This window comes from Emys orbicularis, chromosome 3 (genome assembly GCF_028017835.1).
Source record: "Emys orbicularis isolate rEmyOrb1 chromosome 3, rEmyOrb1.hap1, whole genome shotgun sequence".
Classification (NCBI taxonomy): Eukaryota; Metazoa; Chordata; order Testudines; family Emydidae; genus Emys; species Emys orbicularis.
Genome location: NC_088685.1, coordinates 95850758 through 95871146, shown reverse-complemented (window position 1 = coordinate 95871146; position 20389 = coordinate 95850758).

Below are 20389 nucleotides of genomic sequence, written 5' to 3'. Positions count from 1 at the left end.
AATTTTTTTTTCATAAAGCTGATGATATCTTGCTACGCAATTGTGCATCTGAGTATTCTAAGAACACTCATTAAATAAACTGAAGGAGGCAGGACATTGTGTTCTTGTTTTAACAACCAAGTTCTGGTACTCTTAAATGTGAGACAGTTGTCTAAGGGATTGAAATATGAAGGATAGAAAGATTTTTACAAAAGTTTTGGAGGAAGCACATTGAGACCATGCAGACTTGTTTAATGTGAACAAACTGGTAACATGAACCCTGTACATTCTTCATTCCCAGTCCTAATGTTATTACAGTCTTAGATTTTATTTTTATTAAAGGTCTAGATAGCCTTAAGAATTGAGTTCTGTGCATAACCAACTAGTACTTGCTGGAAATATTTGATGCTAGAAAGTAAATTTCATAAATGGGGCTGAGAGGTAGCAGGGGGAAAAAAATCTTGGGAGATCCTCTTTGAATACGTGGGGCTACTTCAAAGCCTGTGGCTCAAGTCATCTGATCCATTCATCAGACCGTAATCTGCTGGTGAAAATAAATCTCAGGACCACATGATAGGATTTAGCATGGAAAGAAGTTCAAGTCTGAGAGGAAATTCCAAAAAATGTGTCAATGTCATTAGGGAGATTTGAAACTCTTGAGAAGATTTGGGTGCAATAGTCTAAGACCCTAACACTCAATTGTACTTAGAATCTGTCACTGATTAACCAGGAACTTTGAGAGAGAATGTTAACATAATCTTTTTGCCTATGTAAAGCCAGCATTAGAAATTATATGAAACAAAAATAGACTAATAATGAAAGGATCACTATCATGTGTTGCTTATGACGGAAAGAAGAAGATGCTGAATTTCTGTTTCCAGAAAAAATCATAGAATCATAGAAGATTAGGGTTAGAAGAGACCTCAGGAGGTTATCTAGTCCAACCCCCTGCTCAAAGCAGGACCAATCCCCAACTAAATCAGACCAGCCAGGTGTCAGATTGTGTGTCAGCAGTGGAAGAATGAAATGAAACAAAAGACACTATTTCCAAAGATGAATAACTGTTCTAGTCATTGGTGGTGACTCACAAGAGAAGACAAATTAAAGATCAGATTTTTGAAGATGAGCTTGTACAGTTGTGTGCACACAATTCCATATGCCTAATTTGTACACTCCGCAAGCTGACTGAGTAAATAGAACAGTTGAATAAAAACAGAGGATGCCAAATATGCTGTATGAAGGAATGTTGAATTGGCTATCTACTCAAACCAATCAGATATATGTGCACCTAATTTTAGGCATGTGTAACTGAGCATGTGCTCATCTTTGAAAATCTATTCCTAAGTGTATTCAAAGGGTTCATAGCTTTGATTTGAATAAGTGTTCTAATGCTTATTCAAAGCTCATTTGAAGTACCTGGGTCTGTAAAACTGGGTTGGAAACCTCACAAGACCAGGATTTCTTGTGAGATCTCCAGTACTTCCCTTATTCTGGTCAGGGCAAAAATTTCACAGTAATGTCCCCCACTTCCCTCTCCCTCCCCACACATGGGTGGGGAGGCTTTATCTAAGCCAGCGGTGGAAAGGAAACTCTTGGCCCCTTTAAGGATTTAATTGCCCCCTGGCCCCTCCTCAGGGCACTGAGCCTCCTTATGGGCTTGAAGAGTGGGGACTGGTGGCAGATTGGTTGGATAAAAGGTGCACCATAGGCCTATTTGTTCCTACGCACCCATGAGGAGGGTTTATAAGCCCTTCCCTCTGCCCAAGGACACCATTCTGTGCCGGGAAGAAACGTTCCCCTTCTCCCTCCCTACCCCCTGAGTTTTGGGGACTTGCCATGGGTATCATGCTAGTCAACTGTTTGGGGATAGGAAGGAATTTTCCCTCACTGCCAGATTGGCCTGGAGGGGTAGGATAGTGGGGTAGGGAGCCCAGGGACCCTGTTAGGTAGATTATGTTATAAAATTAATTCTGTTGCTACTTGGCTGGTGCCCAGTGCGGGCATTCCTTCAACAGGGGTCTAGTTCCCTCAATAACAGGGAATTAGAAGGATTAGGAGAAGGCATCTCCTAAAGAAGGTGGGGGATGAAACTGGGGGTCTTAATATCTGGCACAGTAAGCAGAAACCCCCCTTAAGCCAGTGGAGGGCGATGGGGTCCCAGCAACTATCCTGGGACTGTTTAACGGGGTTGGGGCTGACAGCAAGCTTCCATCAGGTGGAAGAGAAGGGCTGGGAGCTGATGGTGCCTTCCACCAGGTGGAACAGATTACAAAGGAAAGCTGACTTGCACTGGACAGGTCATTGCCCACTAGTTCCCAGATGTGTTACTTAAAATTTGCAGCCTAGTTAAACAATATTCCTGGTGTCCTGACTTTCTTCTTGTGGTGTCTAGGACAAAGGCTGTTTGCATGGCATTTTTGAAACATCCAGTCCCAATCGGCACAAAGAAGTCCATAAGGGAGTGAAAAAGGAAAATACTGTATCAAATCCACAACCACCTCGAAACCCGCTGTGTCATTGGGCTGCACACTTCGGCCATTCAGACTTCATGCTGACAGAGGGAACAGAATTTAGATCTTTCTGCTCCAAATGGTCAGGTCATTGCCACTTAAACTAAACATGAGTCTCCTGTTGCTTTATGCCTAGCAGAAGTAGAAACAAGAGAGAAAAATTCTGTTTATAGAGCCACACTGTGGATCAATTTGTACTTATATTATATACTTGATTACTGAGCAAAACTCCAGTTGACCTTAATAGTAGTTCTGCTGAGCATTTGTATGCACAATATACACTACAGGCCTGATTCCCATCACACTTACACCAGTAAAACTCCACTGGGCCAAATCCTATGCTGGTGTAAATTGACATTGCTACACTGGTTGTTAATGGAATTACTCCTGATTTATAGGGTGAAACTAAGAGGAGAATTAGGTCCTGTAGATCTGCAAGGCTGATCCAAGAGACAGATCTTGTTCTTAAAGTGTGTTCAGGGGTGTCTTGCCAAGTCCTTATGTAGTATATAAACCAACAATTATGGTAGCTAACATAATCCCCATCATGTACTCACTGGAGTATTGCATGCTTGTTGTTGTTGTTTTTTTATCTTCACCATCTGCACATTTGATAACCTTGTTAACCCTTGGCTGACATCTATAAAATGACTCTTTGTGGGATTTAAAGGAAAGATAAAGTATCCACCAAGCTTTCCTGCAGAGTGGCTGTTGCAATCTTAAAAAAAAAAAAAAAAAATTTAAACAAAAAATTATTGGATGTTAGTTTTTTTATCCCACTCCTCAAAGGTAAACAAACAAAAGTATCTTGTCTTATTTCCATTTCTCTTTGTGCACAGTAGGAGTGTAGGAAAGCAGTGTTACTACCTAGGGTGCTTGACTAAAGTCAAGGTTCAGAGCTGTCTCAGAAGAGGAGATTGTGCAATGCATGTCAGAGAAGAGCGCCAAGATAAATGCAGTCCTTTGACTAGATACAGGTTTGGTTTCACAAAAATACATTTGCTAATTTGGGACTAGATGCTTGCTTCATGTGAGTCAAGAAGGTTCAGGGAGGGAGTACACATCTCATGTACTCTCACGAAGGGCAGCCACATTGACGGTTCTTGTTCTTCCTGAGAGCAAGCTAATGTGTTGAGATATATCATATACCTTTGTGCACCACAGTCTAGCACTGGGGAGATGCATGCTGCATCTTTAGAAGGGAGGTGTAAGAACTTTGCTGCCCCAATGCATCTGGAGCATTCTGTCTGCCTTAACAGTCCTTAGGTAGACTGGCTCCAGCCTCAATGCTGGTGCAGTACAGCCCTATATGCACCAACTCATCACTCTGGTTCTAGCTATTACACACACCATATGAGAGCTCTCGTTTTACTGCTGGCTTTCTAGTACCAATAGAGAGAATCTTGCTTTCATTAAATGTTTTCTTTTAATTTCTATAAAGAAAATGTGTATCATCAAAGGAGAGCAGAGTATAATACAATCCATTCCCATAACAATGTGAGGAGGCCGAATGTGATGTCTGGACTTGCATGTGACACATTAGCTCTGTGTGCCACACATTCCTGTGGCTGAGTGGATGCTAGTGGTAGAAATAACACTACCTATGAAAATGTGGGGGGCTGCATTTCATATGGATCTCAGACATCTACTACTGTAAAGTTAAAACATATTTCAAGAGGCTTGGTTTGTACATGAGGTACAGTTCTGTGATTCTTTTGTCATAGAATCATAAAAATGCGGGGCTGGAAGGTACCTCAAGAGGTCATCTAGTCCATTCCCCCATGCTGAGGCAGGATTAAGTATGTCATAAGGGATTACTGAGCAGTAAATGAGTAGGTGGGAGCGTGAGAGGCAGAGTCCAACACTGCAAGTGGAGCTTGTTGGAAATCTTCTGATGAAATGTTTCTCTGTCAGAAAAGGCCAATTTATGAAAAGTGAAATAATTTGTGGAAACATGTCACCTTTGACCAAAACTTGTTTAGAAAGAAAAATTGAAAATGAGCATTTTGGTAAGATCAAAACATTCCTTTTCGTATGGGACATAGAGATTTTCCATTTTGAAACAACTTTTTGTTTCAATTTTTATTTTATATTATAAAATATAATACAAAAATTGAAAAGTCAAAATTGGAAAGCAATTGTCATTGAAATTGTCAAAATCAAATGTTTCTATTGACTTGATAATTGTTTTTCTGGAATTTTGTTTGGCATGACATTTCTAAATGCTTTGTGTGTGTTCCATTGCAGAACAGAAGAAATTCTGAAATTGCAAATCTTCATCTGAAATGAAAAATTTGGTTCTTGCACCGCTCTCATTACAAAACAGGCCCCTCCAAAAGAGCCTTACCATTTACAGAGGTCCAACTGAAGAATCTCTTCAGGACAAAGTCTTCCTCTGCATTTGTGGTATAGGTAGGCAAGGACTGACTTGTTATCTCTAGTGCCACTGTAGCATGCAGAGTAGACAAACTGGCTGCCCCCTTCATTCTCCCCTTCTGATGATTGCATTCCTTCTGCAATTAATTAGAAATAAACCTCTATCACTTTAGATATAAGAGAAGTTATGCTGGAGAACTAGAGTGAGACATGCTAAATAGTACTGGCAAACTTTGTTAGAGAGAGGTTCTGTATACCCACAGAAATCATATGTCCTTGTGCCCAGTGCCATCTTTAGCGATATTCTCTCTACCTCAGTGAAATTTTCAATAGCTCCAGATTTGAGATTGCCATGGCAAGGGTGGGGATTTCATTGAATCTATCCTTGTTGAGGATTAGATTTTGCACAGCCCTTCGCAAGGTACGGTGCATATATTGCACAACCTGAGAAGCAGTGCAGGAAACCATTGTGACTCAAGGCTTCTCTGATTCACAAGTCTCCCCTGCTCCAGAGGAGTGGTAAGTTGCTACTGATCTGAATCAGCAACAAATTACGACACCCTCATGATGGCCAACAAATAATGGGAGTGGAGCCAAGAGACCTTTCATTCATTGCCCCTCCCCACACAATCCTCAACCACTTGCTCTAGGATGGGAGTAAGCAAGCAAAAAAGCAAACAGGCTGTTAGGAATCATTAAAAAGGGGATAGAGAATAAGACGGAGAATATATTATTGCCCTTATATAAACCGATTGTACGCCCACATCTTGAATACTGCATACAGATGTAGTCTCCTCATCTCAAAAAAGATATACTGGCACTAGAAAAGGTTCAGAGAAGGGCAACTAAAATGATTAGGGGTTTGGAGAGGGTCCCATATGAGGAGAGATTAAAGAGGCTAGGACTTTTCAGCTTGGAAAAGAGGAGACTAAGGGGCGATATGATAGAGATATATAAATTCATGAGTGGTATGGAGAAAGTGAATAAGGAAAAGTTATTTACTTGTTCCCATAATATAAGAACTAGGGGCCACCAAATGAAATTAATGGGCAGCAGGTTTAAAACAAATAAAAGGAAGTTCTTCTTCACACAGCACACAGTCAACCTGTGAAACTCCTTGCCTGAGGAGGTTGTGAAGGCTAGGACTATAACAGGGTTTAAAAGAGAACTAGATAAATTCATGGAGGTTAAGTCCATTAATGGCTATTAGGCAGCATGGGTAAGGAATGGTGTCCCTAGCCTCTGTTTTGTCAGAGGGTGGAGATGGATGGCAGGAGAGAGATCACTTGATCATTACCTGTTAGGTTCACTCCCTCTAGGGCACCTGGCATTGGCCACTGTTGGTAGACAGGATACTGGGCTAGATGGACCTTTGGTCTGACCCAGTACAGCCGTTCTTATGTTCTTATGTTATGTTCTAAGTGTACAGCATTCACTCCTGCATGCCCTGTTCCAACATACAGGTAGCCCATGTAGCATGGATGTTCTTACTCCTTTATGTGGGCATGTAGGTCATGTCATAACCTAATACTCAATTGTTTGGGGCTAGACAAGTGTACAAGGTAAGGTATGGAGCAAATTCTCTCTCCATGCTTCAACAAAACAATACTTTAAATGACAGGAGAAACAGTTCTAATCATAACACCTCTGTTTAGTTGTAGCATGACACTTGTGGAAGACATTGATGCTTATTTTAAGTCATGTCATGTCTACCCTTAGTCTTCAGTGAAACCCTCCTTAGGAGTTCTACACATTCACCAAGGGCCCTGTGCTTCTGTATAAAATGTGTGTGTGTAAACTCAGCTGCCTTGTGTGTGTTCTTAAGTATTCTAAAGCCTTACAGAAGGTGAAAAATATTTCCAGGATTTATGGTGTAGATTCTCTTCTCTCTTTGACTCTGCATATATCAAGGGAGGAAGTACACCTTTATTATATTTGCCAAACCCAGAATATTTCTACTGCATATGTAGAGAAATACGAGCTTGGGGAATTTTAGCATGGTTCCTAGCAGTAGTGCCTTGAAGTTGGGTGGTACATACCCTATCTTCAGATTTCACGTTTCATAAGCTGAATGTGACAGGTAAAAGGTTCGCAGTGATGTTGTTTGAGAAGGATGTCAATTTTGCCTACACTTTCATGCAGAGCACTGACTTCTACACATAGAAAACAGGATCTTTCTTTTTTGTCTCCAATGGGAATTGCAACTACTGAGGAAATATTGTTAACCTCTGTGAGAAATTGTGTCTGAAATAGCAGTTTACTGTTTTCAGAACAATTATGGGAAGCTGCTGCAGATCATGTCCTCTTTATTATGCCTAGTGGAAAATGCTCCCACCTACTTATGTGAGTGAAAGTTCAAAGATAGAATGTGAAGTTCCTGAAATCAGACAGCTCTTTACTGAGAGGCGATATCAGATATGGGATTCCAAAGCTATCTTTCGGTTTAGAGTGACTGATGTATAGTAGTTTTCATTCACTTTCTACAGTGGTGTAAGAAGCCAAAAGGAAATAAGTCATTGGTTAGGGAAAAAAGAAGTTGGCAGGAGACACATCTCTTCCCAAAAATTTTTAGTCATGAACCTGGGGCGGAACAGTGCTTTGCACATATTCATTTTTAACAGTCATTTGTAAAAGTGTTATCCAAAATACCATACTGTATTTCCTTGAGTATTACACCATTGTGTGGGCTCTCTGCCAAAGCAAATTCTCATCTTTCTGAGGAAATGTATAATTCTCAATGAATATACGGGTCCCATGGTTATTTATAATTGAATTATCAGGTGCATTATGAGCAATATGGCCAGTTGTTAATGGACCATGAAGTGAGGCAGCATTCAGGACAAAATCGTCTTTAAAAACTCAGACCTTTTAATTTTTGTTATTTTTAAAGTTAGAAAACAAAAATTGGTGTCATGCTGTCTGGAGCGGCTGACAACTGAGAGTGCCTCAGGGCCAACTGTCAGAAAATAGGGCAGATATCCGAAGCCTTGGTATGTTCTATAATTAGATTTTACCAAGCCAGTACCAAATGTAAACTCCTGGATTACTATACCAGTTTTACCATGGAGTCACAGACAGTCCCCTTAGACTCTCTAGTCAATCTTGCCAGCCAGACAAACTGGACTTTGTGATAACAGTTACTTAAACCAAAAATCACACCTCATCAGGTTTCTCCCAGTCCCAAGAGACCAATCACTTACCCCAGATCAATTGATACTCCAGATCTTATACCCAAGACAACGCTGGCAGCCAGTTCTATAGTTAACTAACTAAAGATGTATTAGCTATGAAAAAAAATGAAAGTTGTTGAGAGATTAAAGCAGGTAAAATATATGTACAGGTGAATCACAGTTTATGATTCCAAATGGTGGCAGTGCTGTAATAAACTGCCAGTTTCCCAAAAGTCTTTCAGGGTACCCAGCTTGTCTCTGGGGATCTCCGCTTTGCATCTGATACACTTCCCTGTAAGAGTCCAAACAGTTCGGAGAGACAGGATCTTTCTTTGGATCTATTCTTATATCTTCTTCTCACAGAAGACAAGCTGACAGCACTCCACCCACGTGGGTTTTTCCTTTGATGGCGTTGAGTGAGGAATGTACTTTGAGTCTCTGACCTCAGGTCATCACACACAATGGCCATTTGCTTTAGAACTAGCACCTTTTCTCATAACGTCCTTCATTAGCATTCCACAAGACTTCTTTGATGTCTGATGAGTTATTGAGTTACAGGCATGTTTATAATGTAAATGTTTGCTATTACACTATGACAGGACACAGAAAAGTACAAACAATGTATGTAATATCTCATTAGTTTTATTAAGTTTAAACACCCAAAACACTTGTACATTTAACAATTGCTTTGATCTATACTATTACACAAGTGAATTGGACTGAATACACTTTGACATGATCTGATCTGCCAGCGTCACTCTGTCCTTTCCACAGTCAGGATCTATGGCAATCAGGAAAGTCCAGGAACCTTTGTTGCAAAGTGTCTTAACTGTGGCGTTATCAGAGGTGGAATGTTTAGCTAATCCTTTCCAGCTTTCTGACTAATTGAAAAATAGGGCTGATCTACACACACTTGCAAATAAAATAAATTCCTAATAAAATAAATAAAATGAAATACCTAAATCATTGTTAATTCACACCTTCTTTTATTTCTGTGCAAGTCTGTGTGGACCCTCTTATTTTGGAATAAAATATTCTTTCAATTTCAGTCCATCAAAATAGGACACTTTTATCCAAAAATAAGAGTGTTCACAAATAAATTTGCATTGGAATAATAATAAGTGTAAATTAAATTGATTTAGGCATTTTGCTGCAGGTTTGTGTATAGACCAGGGATTGGCAACCTTTGGCATGCAGCCCGTCAGGGAAATCCACTGGCGGGCCGAGACGGTTTGTTTACCTGCAGCATCCTCAGGTCCGGCTGATCGCGGCTCCCACTGGCCACGGTTCGCCACTCCAGGCCAATGGGGGAGGCAGGAAGCGGCGGCCAGCACATCCCTCGGCCCAAACCGCTTCCCGCAGTCCCCATTGGCCTGGAGCGGCAAACTGCAGCCAGTGGGAGCTGTGATCAGCCGAAGCTGTGGATGCTGCAGGTAAACAAACCATCCTGGCCCGCCAGTGGATTTCCCTGATGGGCCACATGCCAAAGGTTGCCGATCCCTGGTATAGACCAACCCAGCATGAATAGGAGCTGGGTGAGTCACAGTGGAAGATACTCAAGCTAAGTAATTAAAACATGGCTAGCTGAATAGTTATACCAAACACACACATGGCTGAGTGTTTCATGAGGCTTAGTACTGATGGCCAAGTAAATTTAGCAAATTGAGAATGTGACTCTCAATCACACTTCTTGAATGTTGCAGGTTTTATATTTTTATCACTTTTCTAAAGCCCCAAAATGCTATCTGTCATCCAAGACACTTCACATATACGTAAAGCAACATGAGAAAACTAGAAGAGTTAGCCATACAAAGATGGGATATCTAGAAAAGTCAGCCAAATTAGGATAAGAATAAACAAGGCATAATTAGGGCTAACTTGTTCCCCTCCTAGAGGGCATATAGAAGGTCTCAAATGGGGTAGAGTCATTCCAAACTTTGTCTTAACTTTCTATAGAAAAACCCTTTTCTAGTGCATAAACGTTCCTTTATCCAGCAAGGCTATACTTATATGTGAAATGCTAATGATCTTATATTAATGGGTACTTTACAGATTTTCCATGCATCAGATATCTGGGGCATTGTAAAACTTGCCAAACTGGAGTTTGACAAAAACACCTTATTAAGAAAAATATTAATATAATTAATATAATAGTACCCCAGAGTGCAAATTCATCCAGATACAAGTTCTGCATCATTAAGCAGTAATTGTTCATGTATTGCTGTCAAATGCTAATCATGCTGGATCACAGGGTAAATCAATGGAGTTTTGCTTGATTAAGGACTACAGAATTCTTAACATTTCTGTTTTCAAACCTATGAAGGCTTCATTATGAGTAATGTGTATCTTTGGCTGGCTTTTCTTAAATCTCTGTTATAATCCTCTGGCTTAGGTTATTTTTGGATAGATGGTACAGTAATAATTATTTAACAGCATCCTACCTGATATTTAAGTCTATCATACATAATACATATTTTTTTAAAAATTGGTCATTAACTATGGTATTTCTTCTCTTGCTACATTTAAACGTTCTCTCATCAGTTTGGCACAATTCTGTAGTTACAAACCATATTTTACTTAAATAATCTCATTGAGGCTTTGTGGACACTTCTCTAGACTTTGTTTCCAGTATATGGCTACCCAGGTTTTTTTAGCAACACTAGAGAAATGTCTTCCTCTTGCACTCATAACTCTTCATTAGGGTCCCAATACAACATGATATTTAAGCATGTGCATAACTTTAAGCATGTTAGTAGTTCAGTTGACTTATATGGAATGACTCATTTATTAATTATATATTAATAGCTTTCTCTCTTTGTTCCAGCCACTCTTAAAGTGGTATATTTTGTTATTGCTTCAACTGTATATATGGGTGAGAAAATCTGTAGCAGTAAAAGCGAAAGAAGTAAGTTTCCTTTGGATTCTTGGATAATGATTAAATTTTGATATTTATATACAGTGCTGAGGCATGTATCACATTTCTATGGAGTAATATTATATAAAAATATTATTACTTTCCTCTCCATCCCTCATTGTCCCGTTCCATCTTTCCTCTCATTTTTCCCTTTCTGTAAAGTTTCTCGGTCTTTCTGCATTCCTTTTCCAAAGGGTATTGTTTAGCTTCCCAAAAGTCTGCAAATTTGGTTCAGATAACCATGCAGAAGTCCAAAGCTTGTCCCTATACACCCAGATCTCTTTGATCTGAAAATCTTGTAAGTACAGACTTTGTCATGAGATTTCCAGTCCTTTCTGGTATCAGCTGCTTGGAAAATATTGTGAGAATGCCCTTTCTTACAGTGTTTCTGTGCTTTCACTTCCACTTCTTGCTGGAACTAGGAAGTTAATAGTCATGTGGAAAAACAAGTTGATGGAATATTTTCATATATCAGAAAAGATTCATTTTCATTACATTTCATTCAGATTCATTGCAGGCTTACTTATCATCCAAACTATTTTCCCTACTCCTAATACTTCTGTCCTCCTTTTCCTCTGCCACTAATGCCTTTATATGGTTGTTCTATTTCTCTTCTATTTCTTCCACCTCTCTCCTGATTTATGATTTACCTTCTTCTCCACCCCTGTGCCCTTCTTTCAATGTTGCTTTAACCGTGCCTTAGTGGGTCACAACTGAGGATACCAAATTCAGGACGAACTGCTGAGAAATAGGGCAGATACACCCCAAGACTGGTGGCTAATCCCCCATAGGATATACCAAACCAGCAACAAAAGTACACTTTTGTTTCACCACACTAGCTAACAAGAAGTCATAAAAGCAGTTTCCTTGGGCATCCCAATCCTTGTATTACCATCAAAAACACTGGATTTAAAAGTGAGTGGTTCTTTACAACCTGACTCATCAAATAAAAGGTTCTTCTGATCCCAAAGGATCAGCCACACACCCAGGTCAATATATAACTTAGATCTTACCCCCAAATAATGCTGATGCCAATCCTTTAGTGTCTAAAATTTAAAGGTTTATTCATAAAAAGAAAGAAAGGTGAGAGTTAAACTTGGTTAAAGGAATCAAATACATACAGTAATTGCAAAGTTCTTGGTTCAGGCTTGTAACAGTGATGGAATAAACTGCTGTCTTAAGTCAAGTCTCTGGCTGCTTCCAAATCATTGGAAGGTCCTCAGTCCATTGGTTAGAATGTTCCCATTAATATAAATCCATATTCCAGAGGCTGGAGCAGGATAGAGGCAAAATGGAGGGGTTTCCAGGGACTTTTATATCTTCTGCCATGTGGAGGGAAACCCATTGTTTTAAACAAAAACCTCAGCACAGCTAGTGGAAAATTACAGGTAAAAGATGGGAGTTTGGAGTCACATGGGCAAGTCACATGTCCATGCCCAATTCACTCCGTCATTGTAGGAAGCCATTACCTGTACTCCAGACAGCACGTTTACAGGACAGTCCACTCAGTGTAGATGGGCATCTCCCATGGTCCATTGTGAGTTAAGTGTCCTTTTGATGGGCCACTCAATTTGAATAATCCCGCCAAGATGTGCTGGCTAACTACCTTGTGGGAGTCACCCCAGGAGCAAACATTTGAGATCCAGGTATAGAGCCAATATTCATAACTTCAAATACAAAAATGATACATGCATTTACCTTTAGACCTTAGTCCATCCCATGCTTTGCTGCACATTGGGCTACCCACATTTGCCATCCTTGCCTGTCAACTGCATACAGGTAGCATAATCATAACCAGCAAATCATAACCAGCAAATCATAACCTTTTTATAGACGTCTTACATGCCACATTTTGTACAAGATTTGTTGCAAATATATAACAGTGGTTGCAACAATGATCTATATGGTTATATCTTAATCAGATAATGCCACAGTTGGTTCTTTGCCTCTACCCTTGATATCCATTCTGTGTTTCTACCCATTCTGGGCCTTTGTTTGTCCTACTCTTTGTGCCTTCCCTTCATGTCTTGCTGTGTGTTCTATGTGTGTAGCAAAATGAAATCTGATTTCTGAAGCACTGAACCTTATACATTTCAGTTAGCTCAAATCTTATACATTTACAGGTTCAAATTCTGCTCTGAGTTAGATGCGTACAACAACCATTGACTTTGTGGGGAGTTACATCCGTGTAACAGCAAACAATCTGGCTTATTGATTTTAGCAGGGAACAAACCAAGGTGTGTTATAATACAACATACCAGTGAAAACTAGTCCACAGCCATGACTTCAGTGGGTCCAGACAGTGGGAATGCAACACAGGGAAACATGAGCAGGGAGAGGCAAAGGGTAAATTGTAGTAAGGTAAAAAGAGAGGAGAGGATGCAGAGCCAGTGAAGATGAGGGTGAGGATAAAGAAGGGAAGATAAGTCTTGTGGTTAAGGTACTGGCCTGGGTTCAGGGTTTTGGCCAATTCCCAGCTCTGCCACAGTCTACTTGTGTGACTTTTGGCAATTCATTTAATCTCTGTGTGTCAGATCTCCATTTGCAAAAATAGAGAGTGATTCTTTTTCTGTTTAAATTGTAAACTCTTTGGAGCAGAGACTTGTGTGTGTATCATAGAATGCTTCACAAACATTTGAGCTAGGATGCTTATCTTTGTTCCTGATCATGGTTCAGCCATACCTAGGTTGAGCCCCACTGCCAGGAGTAAATGCTTGTGTCCTGGAACAAATGTTGGTGTGCATTTACAGTTATGTTAGTTTACATGTGTTAAGTGGTAATCAATTAAAACAAATTGCAATGTGACCAAAATCTTAGGCCTACACAGGGACAAAGTGATCACAGCAAATATGGCGCTTCCCCCCTGTTTTTCAGAGAATGTGAAACTTGAGCTATTTTGCCTGAAATTTTCTCTGTAGCAAAGATCAATGTTTCCATTTGAAAATTGCCATTCCATCCTTTGTTTATTTATTTATTATTATTCATTATTATTACTATTACTACTGTTATTATTTAACATGTATACTGTGATAGTAACTAAAGGCCCCAACCAAGTTGGGCTCCATTATGCTAGACATGGTTCCCTCTCACCACCATTAGTTTCTGTCTGTTACTATCCTTGTTTAATTATGCCACAACTCAAACATGTGCTAAGTGCTTGAATTCTCACTCTGCAGTGGTCCCTTATTAGAACCAGTTTATAGTTGTAATTATTCAAAATGAAGGCCCAGCTGTGACAAAGGTAATTAATTATCTCATCATTCTGGAGATGTACCCAGACCAAAATGACAGATCCAGACACCCTTGAAGTTTATTGGAGAACTTAGGGTCCAAGGTTTGAGCTCACCTCTAATAAGCCCTTCCCTTAGTGGGTGGATCTGCCAAAAGCTTGACAGATTTCTTAGACAGTCTGATCTGTTTGGAATCAGTTAATGGTTTCTGTTTGTATTTCCCCCTTGGTGCTATGAAAATGAATTGTTCTGACAGTTCTTGGTTGCTGGACAGTTATATAACTACATGCTGTTCTCCTCTGCTGCAACATGAATTACATTTGAGGGAGAACTCGAGTCTTAGGGAAAAAAGAAAAGTGTATTTGTGCACAGTTTAGTGTAACTTTCTCCCCCACCTTCCATATGTCTCTTGCTTTTCAGATTGTTGGCCAAGATCAATTTGTGAACCTTTTGTGTTTGTACAGCCCTACTGTCATATAAGTCAGAGAAGTAGTCCTAATAAAGAATTGCAGACTAGGGCCCTGATCCTGCAAAGAAAATCTTGTGGGAAGATGTCTTTTGATATCAGTGCAATGCAGGGATCTACCCACGCAGAAGCCCATTGATACCACCGGGGGTCTGCCTATGCAGTTCTATTTGCAGGATCAGAGCTCTAGCCTGCAATTGTTATTGCAGGATCAGCTCTTATGAGTGTACCTGTGCTTTAGAGAAGCTTTTGTATCATAAGGGCGCCCTGCAGGAGGGTTTCAAAATAGCTACTCAGTGCTATTTTTTTCTATGTAAGTAAATATCAACCACAACAACCCATTATTTGGCTGAAGTTGTCTTTGTAAAATAATGGATAGCACTGTGACTAGAGCTCCTTCCAACACTATCTAAAGGCTGCAATGCTGTGAAAATATAGTCATTAATGTTTGTGAGATGCTTGGATAGTATATGGCCCTAATTACCACACATTTCGTGATTTTTTTTTTTTTTTAGAAAACGGGAAATTTGTTTAATTTTAATAGGCTAAATTTGATATCATTTGGCATATTATATAGCTGCATTTATTCCTCAAATTATGGCTGTGCCACTACATAATTCTGAGATATCATTTCTTAACTAATTGCAGACTTGCAGCATTTTCTAGCCCTGGAGGGCAGCCTTGTTATATATATATATATATATATATATATATATATATATATATATATATATATATATATATATCGCGGTTGGGTCAGCAGGGCACTTCTACAGGGATAAAGTGGAGGCAACTATCCTCTACCTTTGCCAATTTTGTGGGCACCCTCTTGTTGGCAAAGCAAATACACAAATTCCACCTGGAATCTACTACTGTATCTTTAATACTGGCAGAAGTACAGTAACTCCATGGGTCCACGCTTGGAGGAAAATTGATTTCACTCTTCTAATGGAAAAAATGTATGGTATTTCAGAGCCTTTTGAAAAACAGTGGCAAAGCTGCATCCCTTTAACTGTGGGCTTTTAATTGAAAACATTCTCTAAGTTATGCTTAGGTGATTTTTTGTAGGGAGAGCAAAAAGGTATGTCCAGATGGGAATAACTGGACATGTGGGATTTTTTTATTTGAAAATCAATCTTACTTTGAAAAACACTATCTGCTATGAAAGAATACTTTGAAATGTCACATCATATGTTATATTAACAACCTCCTTTTCTCAGTTGTATGCCATGAGGCACTTTTGATGAATGTAACATTAATCCTTTTGTGAATTCTGGGTATTTTTTCTTTAGTTATTGTGGATTTAACATGAGACGGGGAAAAGCCAAGATAGTTTAGCAAAGAAGGCTCAATCCTGCAAACATTTACACGTCACAAACTTTACTCAGGCAAACAGACCCAGTCAGTGGAATTACTCGCTTGAGTAATGGTACTGTCAGGTGGGTTGTGCTTGCAGGATTGAACTTGTGATTTGTACAGTAACTCAGAAGGTTCCAATTTCTATCCGTCCTTTTATAATAAATTCCATAAACAACTTCATGCAAAAGGCCTTAAGGCTGCTTACGTGTGGCAATGCAAACCCTTACAAGCAAAGAAATACCATATCATTGGGAACTTCTTAGCTCTAATCAAATTCCCACACAACAGGTTTCCCCTGACAGTGACGGACATATCATCACAAGGAACTTCCTTCTGCCTCCAGCTGATAAGGAAGCATAAACAACAATGCTAGTGCATACAACATGAAAAGCCTGAGTTGCAGCTTCAGCTGCATTAACACATATTCAACTGACATACAAGTTAAGTGTGCATTGTGATGTGTGTTTGTAAAGGAAACGGGGATCGTAATTAAGGTTCGGTAATATTTAGCCCAATGTGCAGTTATTTTCCCCAGAATTAGAATACTTGGGGCAGAGGCCGATATGTCAGTATCACATATTTATTTAACACACTTTACTGGAGCACAATATATCTAGTATGATAAGATATTCCAGGATTGTGTTGCTTTACAAGCCTCTTACACAGTTTAGTGAGATTTCTGAGACTGAATTGGCTGCCACATCCTGCTAGAAGAAAGGAGTCTAGGGGTTTCTGTTTCTGCCTAAAGCATTGGTAATCAGGAGAAAAAAATGACTACATTCATTGCAGGAAAAAATATACATCTGGATATGAGGCTTATGCCTGTGTGGCCCAATTAAATGTTACCAAGGGGAATGAAAGGAACTGTCGGAAGGGAGACAATTGACCTAGCAATTGGTCTTAAAATTAATTCCTGATGATGTTATTAGCTATATGTTTGCATTACTTGCAGGAGCTTGAAATGAAAGGTTGGTGGTACTGTGCCTGTACTACAGGAAACCCTTGAAAAGGACAGAAGTCTCAAGGTGTTATCCCTGCGTTCCTAAGTTATAGCTGAATGTTAGAGGGAGAGGTTTCAAAGCCCTTGACTTAGAGATAAAGTAAGACCATTTTGTTTCCTTTTTGGTAGTATTGTGCATCAGAAGGGCATGATAGGAAGCACTGCAAGGTCAGCCGTGCTATATGACTCCATCTGCACAGAAGTCTGTGGGAGATAAGGGCTCTCCCTTCCCCCAGAGCTGCTCAGTGTTCAGCAGAAATATCTAAGCTGAACACACAGGATTTTCCTTTGCTTTTTAGTATGTAGTGTCTCACATTTATTACAGTGGATATAGACTAAAGCCCTTTAGAGTTGCACTAGGAGACTTTGTGAAGTTTAAGTCTAAGAGGTATAACTCCTTGTAGGAATTGTGTTTGATATCTCTTCTCACGTTTCTTTTGTGTGAAGTGATCTAAACTGTAGTACCCTTTAACCATAGGTTTCCCTCCACACTCTAAATACCATTTGGGAATAATCCTAGTTACCTAAGGGAGTAGCTATCAGTTCAATATCCAAACTAGTAACCCCAAGCAAAATGAATGGGTTTGGAACAAACATTGCTTATCAGAATTTAGCAGCTATAGCAAAACAGGAGGGAAGCCATTTTAAATGTTATTGGAAATAAGAACACAGTGAGCAAAAAAAATTTAAATCAACACTTCTCACCAATTCCTCCATCCTCAACCAATTAGCTTTAAATAAAATAACTGGCATATGGCATGTTTCACAAACAGATCAGTAGAGAGACACTCCTCTGTCTGAATTTTGCCTCAGTTTTGTTTTGTGCCAGCCCCGCTGTGCTCCTTCTCTAAAGCAGCAAACACTAGCTCAGGTTGGGGGCAATCAAAGCCTTCCGGTTCCTTCCCCAGTCCACCTCACTAGGCCAAGATGATCTTCCCTGGGGCAAGGGCGTCAAGCCAAATGGCACCCCCTGCCCCTTCTCACGGTGAGCAACATCAACAGTACTGGGAAAAGCTGCAGGGGATCTGGATTTCTACCAGTACAAATAAGGCCAGGGACTTCCAGTCCCTCCTCACCCAATGACCATGGAAGGACCTGTTTGGGGCATTTGGTCAGAAGCCTCCTCGCTACATGGAGAGTAGTTGTAACTACCAGGAGGAGCTTAGAGGGATTAGACTGTGGGGATCCCAGACCCTTTGTGCTTCTTTCCCATATCAGCAAGTACCATGGCAGCAAAGACTGTCCTGTGTGTGACAATGGTCAAGTCACTTAATGTTATGTCTCAGTTCCCCATCTATAACACTTCCCTGTCACTCTGGGGGGTTGTGAAGATAAATCTATACATATTTGGGAGCTGCTCAGATACTATGACACATCGGGCTGTATGCGTATCTAGATACAGAGGGGCTATACACAAGCAATTGTATAACATTTCTACTCCTGAAAGGTCCCAGTTCCCAAACTCTCTAGTCTTTGACAGCGGAAAGATATAAGTTTGAAGTTACTAATCCACTGGGCCTTAAGACTTTAATCCTCCAAAGTCACCCTAGTGACCACTACGCCTGGTTGAGCATCAAAACTGCACAAACAAATGCCGGCTAAAGTCTGTCTGCCAAAAGTTTTCATTTCAGACAGTTAATTTTTTTCCCCTCAGGCTCTCTGGAGAAAAAAATAAGTTGATTGAATATGAAGACAGACTCAGTTTATGCCACAGGGACCATGAAACAGTGGCCATGGAACTCAAAACCCAAAAATCTACCTAGTGTGGGAGGCAGGAAAGATGAATGAGTCCAACGGGGAGGAAGAAAAAGTGTTTCAGGCAAGGCAGAGCTGGGATAAATACTCTCTCTGGGGTGTCCTTGGTTAAGAAGGGGAGCCGTATATTGCTTGTCTTCTTAGATGGCAAGCTCATTGAGGCAAGGCCTGTGTGCATGTGTGAATGCCACTTGCACATGGTGAGTGTTACCAGATTACAGGAAGTAATAACCAGAGTAATGTTGCCATTTTTTTTTCGGAGGGACCCCCACATTTTGCTGCATTCAAACTCATGTTAGTCTGAATCTTCTCAAGAGATGCACAGAAAGGAAAACATTTTTTAAAATGGGGCAACAGCGCTTTTGTTGCAGCATAAAAACACATTCAGGGATGGCCAATGCTTTGGGTCAGTTTTATTTCATCTGTGCTTTCCCCCATAGTTACCAGTGCAGGTAACAAGTGTGAGTAAGATTATCTGCTTGAGAACGATCATATGTTGTTTCAAGTCGCAAGTACAGAAGAAGACTATATTTTCCAAATCCTTGTACTGTGTTTCTTGTCAGATAATATTAAGGATATGTACAACTCTCATCATTCAAAGCTTCAAGAAAAAACAGCATTTGAAAGGCCATGAAATAGGGCCAGAGTACAAAGTTTTATAACTGGAGGGAATCTGCATCAGTGAAGGAGCAAGTAAGCTAGGGTTCCTGTGGAAGTCTGGTGATGGTTGATGGAGCTGTCTCTTTTGGTGAATATATAAAATGACATTGTTTCACTTATGAAACAAATTAAATCTACCACACTGGTACCTTCAAATAAGTCCCTGCAGACAGCCCACTTTTTTATTTGGGGTGTTTAAGATACCCATTTGGGGGCTCAATCCCGACTGCAGTTAGAACCACTTGTGGGAGAACGACAAAAGGTTTGTAAATATTGTTTGATTCTAATTAGCATCCTAAAGTTTGGGAGCTGTTTATCCAAACCTGCTGATGTGGAAACAGGGCTGGAAATATTGTGAAAACAGACTGGGCTGGAAATACCTTGCAAGAGGCTATTTTTGTGTTATTTCCACTTCTTGGCTGAGCCTTAAACAGGAAGTGGTGAGAATCCCAACAATATTTTGTTTAAGTTACTGAACTTTTTCAAACCTTAAAAAAAAAAAAAAGTTGCAATTTTTGGCAAAAGGAACTTGGGGATTCTTATCTAATTCACAAACCAATTTTCGCACCTTGGGCTGATGCAGTCCCACTTAAATTCATGTGGAAATATAAGATTCTTTTCATCACAAGGGCTTTTTAAAAGTCAAAGGCCAAATTCTCTGCTGCTGCAAATTGGCCCAACTCTGTTGCCTTCAAGGAGATTTACAAGTTTACACAAGTACAGAATTTGGTTCAAAGTTCTTTGTCTGTAACAGTAGAGAATTTGGCCCAAAGTTGTTCTTGTGATAGTAAAATATGTGACTGATAACATTTCCCATTGTCCTGGGATTAAAAACCAATGCCCAATAAATAAGTCTTTTAATTTTCTGTTGCTCAAGAAGGATACACTTTAGATGAATGGAAGGGATTCTTCACACTGTCGCTCAGATGTGGTGTTAGTCACAATATTAGTGCCAGCAATACTGTGGTTT